We start from the raw sequence: 6,611 nt of genomic DNA on the forward strand, positions 1-6,611 counted from the left end.
TCAATGGTGTCAAGGCGATCATAGACTTGGTCTTGAGTAACTTGGAGACGAGCAAGCGCGGTAAGGATTTGATCATTACCATTCTGGAGTTGGTTGAAATTCGCGTCGCTTGTTTTAGGCATCTTGGAAATTGGATAAGAGATCAACGACGAATCAAAACACGATCGGCCATTCTAGCACACTTACTCGAAAAGAAATGTTTTGACTCGTGAAGTGGGAGTGTGCCACTTGTGTCAAGTGAGTTTTGAGGAAATGACAAAGTTTGAAAAATATTGGTCCTAGTCAACTTTAGTGTAGTTGTAGGAGTGGACTCGAAGTGAGGTTTTGAAATGGGTTTTAAAGCCCGGATTTTGACTCGATAATTGGACAGAGTTTCGAGTGATTTTGCGCTAATATTAGGCCCAAGTTTCGAAAATTTACTTTTTAAAGAAGGATTTTGATTTTTTTTTTTTTTTAAAAATCGTCATGGTGATCACGTATGGTACAAACATTATACAAGCATTATAACGGGATGCTGAGTGCATTTAAAAGGGTTTTGGTTTAAAGGGTGGGTTGCCATACCGAACAATCAAACCCGAAGTCTGTGGAGAGGCTCGTACCAAACAAGAGTAAGCCGATTCCTAGTCCATTTCCTCAAGTAGTGAAAGTCCTTGATATAAACAAGAGTAAGTACCATGGTATGGATGACGTCAATCGCTATCCATCCTTAGGCCCAAATAAGAATTAAGACCGTTTAGACGGGACGATTGGTCGAATCGGTTGGGTTGGATTGGGCCTAGGAAGGCCGAATGAAACGATCTAGGAAGACCGAGTTATGAAAACCGACAATTGTCTTGTACAAACTATTCCCTAACCTTGTTCAAGTTTCACCCTTTTGGCTACACGTAAGTGTATTATTCCCCAGCAGAGTCGCCAAACTGTGGACGCGGGCCCACGGGGGCGCTTTGGAAAACAAGCGTTTGCATTTGTGGAGTCGCCACCAATTTATTGTGGAAAATTGGAAACCGTTCGAATACCTCGTGTCATGTCAAGACACAAAGTAGTGACATAGACACCAAGAATTCGTTACCCTTAGCATTCTATGTCTAGAATGACTCTCGTGGATGCCAATGAACACGGATGTTCACAGAGATCTGGAGTAAGGGTGAGGGTACGTATTAGGAAGCTCTTTTGATCGAACACCTAATCCCGCCCGCTTCGATAGCGGCCTCTACTAATGATTAGGGAAGTTGTTTATACTCGATGTATTGTCAATTTCTATGCATGCAATGCAACATCCAATGTTTTATCCTAGCATGTGAGAATTAGACTAAGTCGGTTGACACGTAATTTAATCATACAATTGAGTCGAAGTAGGATTTAAGATTGATTACATATGAGAGCATACAAGCAGTAATACGATGAAGAAATACAATAATAAAAAATTACAATAAAGAAAATTACAATAATTACATTGGATTAATTGATTTATGTCGAAAATACTTTTAAAACGGCTAATTTTAGAAAGAATAAATGAATAAATTAACGAACAGAAATTAGGGTGATAATACGAATAATAGTTAATTAATACGTAAACTAACAAACTAGGTCAAAGCAAAACGGGAGTTCAGAGACAGAAATCAACCAGGAACAGGCGCAGTAGAGCTGCGTCCCTTGGAAGAGGCGCAGCAGTTGCTGCGTCTGTTCCTTGGCTCAGTTCTGGCTGTGAAGCCGGAATTGCTAGTTGTTAATGTTCATTGGTGATTTTAATGCTTGATTATATTATTTGACTCGGATGGAAGTGATTAACAGATTATTTACATGTGATTGAGGTGATAAAATATGAACGAAACTAATTAAAACGAATTATTCACATGATTAGAAAGGGTTAATTACGGATTAATATCAAACTAAACAGAATTATTTGGACTAAACAAGTTACTAACAATGGTGACGAATTAATGATGGATATGATGAATAACAGATGAGAATATATCAACTACGAATTCCAGAGATTCAATATGGAATGAATCAAACCTCTAAAACCCGAATTGATTTTATTGACGAAAACCCGCAAATATGAATTACTTGGGATTTAAGTCGGGATTTAAAAGATGAATTAATTACTAATGATTAATAATTGATATGTCAAATTATTATACTTAAGTTATCATATTGAAGAAACAAAGAACAGTTGAAAACAAAATAAAAACAAATGAATCAATAAAAGACGAAGGAAGAAGAAAGGAAGCAGGAACTGCGGCAGCCTCACGAAGAGGCACAGCAGGTGCTACGTCCCTTTGAAGAGGCGCAGCAGTTGCTGCGTCCTTTCTCGACGGTTGTCTTCTGATAATCCGTAAAAGGGTTTTAAAACAATGTTTTACAAATCGGTTTTAAGAATACTTTCGACATAAATCTTACATTATGATTACAATAAATAAAGAACAATAATAAAAAGAAGGATTTACACCCTCAGACTTACGTGTTTGACGAAACGAGATGAACTAAGTATACATTTAATGATGCTCGACTCGAATGTACGACGAAAGTGCCCTCGTAAGAGGAAATTAAACAGATTGATTAAGTTGATTATTGTGGAGTTGGTCAAATTGGTAGGTCATGCAAAATGAGGCTGGTACTCAGAAGGATCCGAGCTTACGTGGTCGAATGTTCAAGCACGTAGACGCCAAAAAGTAAGAACGTGGTCTTAGAATGCAAAGGGAGAAGAGAAGGGCGGACACTCGCGTGAGAAATATGAGAGACCGAAGGTCTTTATTTATACTAATCACACGAAGGAAATAGGGTTTTTGGAGAAACTTTGGAAGTGAATCTCGAAAAGATACGAAAAAAAACGCAGAAAAGGACTTGGGTAGAGGCGCAGCAGGCACTGCGTCTCTTGGAAGAGGCGCAGCACTTGCTGCGTCTTTTCCCAAGTGGTTTCCTCCTGCGGAAGAAAGATTTCCGTGTTTTGGTTATGGAATAACGGATTAATCTTGTTTTCCTTAATATTTTGGGTGAATATTACGGGAAATTATTTGCCAAAGATTAAAAGATTGCGAAAATATGAAATAGAAACATCCGGAACATTCCAGAACATTCTGACTCGGTTTCAGAAAATGAAGACGGTTTTTTGACCCGGACTTCAAATTTACTCTAATTACTGCGAAAACGACCGTATCGGCGCGTAGATGACAATTAAGAGGTAGACAGAAGTGTTTGAGCGATCACTTGATGATAAACTTACGAACTGTCACAAATCGTTCCGCGTAACAAACATGCGGCCCAATCATCACCGGGTGGTTTGCGGGAGGTGCAGAAATGAGGTATCTACAGTTTGATTGTCATCAACTTCGGTGAACATACCATTGGATCCCATATTGAGAATGTTTCGGGAGTCCTCATATAGAACATTCTAAAATTGTTGTACAAGGAACCACTCGCTAAGTCCATGGTGTGGACAAGAACGACAAGTGTCCTTGAATCTCCCCCATGCTTCGTACAAAGATTCCTCATCCCTTTGTTTGAACTCGATGATTTGGGCTCTCAACATGTTAGTCTTTTCCGGAGGATAAAATTTCTTGTAGAAAGAAAGTGCCAATTTCTTCCAAGAATCATGATGTGACCATTATTTGAGCATATTTAGTCCCCGAATTAGCCTCGTTCCTATGCTTTTTAGTGCATATTTGGGTCATTTACTATATTTAGTCATTTGTTTTGCATATTCTTTGAGGTTTTGTTTCCTTGGTAGGAGAGGAGGGCAAACCTTGCATTTTCATGGCAAAATAGAGCTAAATTGATCGAATTTAATGACCAAGCATCAAAGAGAAGACAAGACTAGAAGGCCTTTGTACATATTATAGTAGATGGGAAATGATGAAGAAATCCTCGCATCCCCGACTAAACCCCGGAGGATTATTGGAAGAAGAGAGGAAGAAAAGAAGAAAAGAAAGGCTGGGACGAGATCCGCTCGTCCAACCATAAAGACACTCGTCCAAGACTGCAAAGATCCGAGCGTCTTTGCCATAGGGACGCCCGTCCAAACACACCCCAATCCGCTCATCCAAGCATTAATCCGCCCGTCCAGCCACCCCAGAATCCGCTCGTCCCGACCCTTGGACGCCCGGATTGTCTTACAGGCCCATACGTCCTCTTCTTGCTCCATGAAAGATGCGCATATTTTTGGAAGACCGGCAAAAAGGAGACCCACATCTTTTTCTGAGAGGAGCGATTTCTAAAGGATTTAACCGTCATTTAAGCCCTTACTAAACCTTAATTTGTGTACCTAATCCCCACTATAAATACCCCATTAGTCTAATTAGATTAATCATGTTCTTCTTATCAATCTTTAGTGTAGTTTATATCATTCTAATCTCATCTTAATCTTGTAATCAACTTCTAATCAAGTCTCAATACAAATCTCATTTCCTTAATGTCTCTTTTGTTCATCTTTTATTTTGGGTAATTGAAGATTATTTGGGTTATTGTTGGGAGATTGACAACCTTCCAATCATTCATCAAATACTTCAATTATCCTTTGCTTTATTTTGGAATCATTATTAGGTATAATTCTCTTAATCCATTTTTAATTATTGTTAATCATCTTCCTTTATTTATTCATCATGTTTTGCTTTGTTAATATTATTGATAATCTTGTTAACATGTTAAACTTGATAATGAGTGAGTAGTTTCCTTAACTAGGGTTAATGGGTAATTAGGGGAAACCAACATGGAGGATGATTCATGCTTAATTTAATATGTTTTCATAATTTATTTGCTTGCTTGTTGTGATCTCAACTTATGCACATGTTATGTTTGATGAAATGCGAGTTTATGAATCCTTGCATTTTTTACCCATCACTTACCTTTTCAATGAGACTTGTAAGACATAAACCAACTCGAGTCTCATTAGACCATGCATATAGTTGAGTAGGGAGGATTAAGTCGACTTGTAGGTGTTGTACAATCTAATCGATTCCGGTCCGGGACCCAAACCTTTCTAGGATTGTAAGATATAAACCAACTTGATCCATCACAACAATAATTGGTTGCTTATAGTTTGAGAATATGTTTGTATGATCAATTCCCATGAATCCCCTATGACCCCATGACACCCTAGTGCTTTTAATCAATTGTTTACATCTCATTTTAATCATCTTGCTTGTTTACCTTTATTGCTATTTAGTTTAGTGATCTTCTTATCTCAACCCAAATCGTGACACCCCTAGACACCGCTACTTGCAATCGAAAATCCTACATCAATACCCGTCCCTTGGGATCCGACCTTTACTTGCCTCTTTACTAATAGTAGAGTTCTTTGTGAAGTTATAAATATTGTTTTGGTCTAGGTGCTCCTAACGACAAGTAACCGAAAATTAAGCTCCAAGTGAGTCCAACCAAAAATGGCGCCGTTGCCGGGGACAGTGTTAACTTGATTTGATTTTCTTAGATTATTATTAGTTGTGTCTTTCTTTGTCTTGGGGAAGTAAAACTCCTCAAGGTTTGTTCTAATTGTTTTCAAGTTGTTTGATATTTTGCATGTCTAGAAGATCACAAGGTAACTTGTTACCCATTGATCACGAGATTGAAAGGACTTTGACAACCAATTAAAGGCTTGCTAGAAACACTTTGAGAGGTATTGGTGAGGTTGTAGATATTCAACCAAATACTATTGAGTTCATCAACCCTTTCGCAAGAGAAGGTGAAGAGAACCCAACACAAAATCAACCACCAAATCAATCACAAAATCAACCCACAATGCCTAAATTTTCATCACATTCCGTACCAACCGAGGAAAACCAACCCAATGGTACTCCCACACCACAACACTTAACCGGAAATTTAATTGCTAAATCCGCATTTATCCAACTAGTCGAAAGAAGCCAATTTGTGGGGAATGCCTAGTGAAGACCCTCACTCTCACATAGAAACTTTTTGCGACTATTGTGATGCGATTTCACAAACCGGTGTGACTCAAGACCAAATTCGATGGGTCTTATTTCCTTTTTCTCTAATCGGCATTGCAAAACAATGGCTGAAAAGCCTTAATAAGGCTACTCTTGGAATTGACTCTTGGAAGAAGTTGGCTCTAGCTTTCTACAAAAAATTCTACCCTCCGGAAAAGACTAACATGCTAAGAGCTCAAATTACGGGTTTTAAGCAAAGGGATGAAGAATGTTTGTATGAAGCTTGGGAGCGATTCAAAGGAATTTGTCGCTCATGTCCTCATCATGGACTTAGCGAGTGGTTCTTGGTACAACAATTTTGGAATGGTCTTTATGAAGACTCAAGAAACATTCTCAACATGGGATCAAATGGTATGTTCACCGAAGTTGACGATAATCAAACTTGGAATAAGATTAAGGAAATGGCGGTCCATAATTCACAATATAGTAGACCTCGCAAGGCTACTAGAGGAGGAAAGCATGAAGTGGACTCTATTACTCAATTGGGTGCTCAACTTAGTGCTCACATTGATACCATCAACTTGAAGTTTGAGAAGGCTATGGCTAAACTTGAAGAAGCCTCAAAATCACCAAAGCATCATGTTAATGCCATGGTAGCATCTTCATCAATCCAAGTGGGATATGTGAGAATTGTGGAACTTTGGGACATGACCAAAGTGAATGTAGGGG

At 38.6% G+C, this 6,611-nt stretch overlaps 1 non-coding gene across 1 annotated transcript; it reads right to left on the minus strand.

Moving 5' to 3' along the window:
• Positions 1 to 6,106: 6,106 nt before the first annotated feature.
• LOC141616183 (small nucleolar RNA R71) lies at positions 6,107 to 6,213 on the minus strand. Its single transcript, XR_012530545.1, has one exon. It is a non-coding gene; the product is annotated as a small nucleolar RNA R71 (small nucleolar RNA).
• Between the last annotated feature and the right edge of the window lie 398 nt (positions 6,214 to 6,611).

Source organism: Silene latifolia, chromosome 11, assembly GCF_048544455.1.
Source record: "Silene latifolia isolate original U9 population chromosome 11, ASM4854445v1, whole genome shotgun sequence".
Classification (NCBI taxonomy): domain Eukaryota; kingdom Viridiplantae; phylum Streptophyta; class Magnoliopsida; order Caryophyllales; family Caryophyllaceae; genus Silene; species Silene latifolia.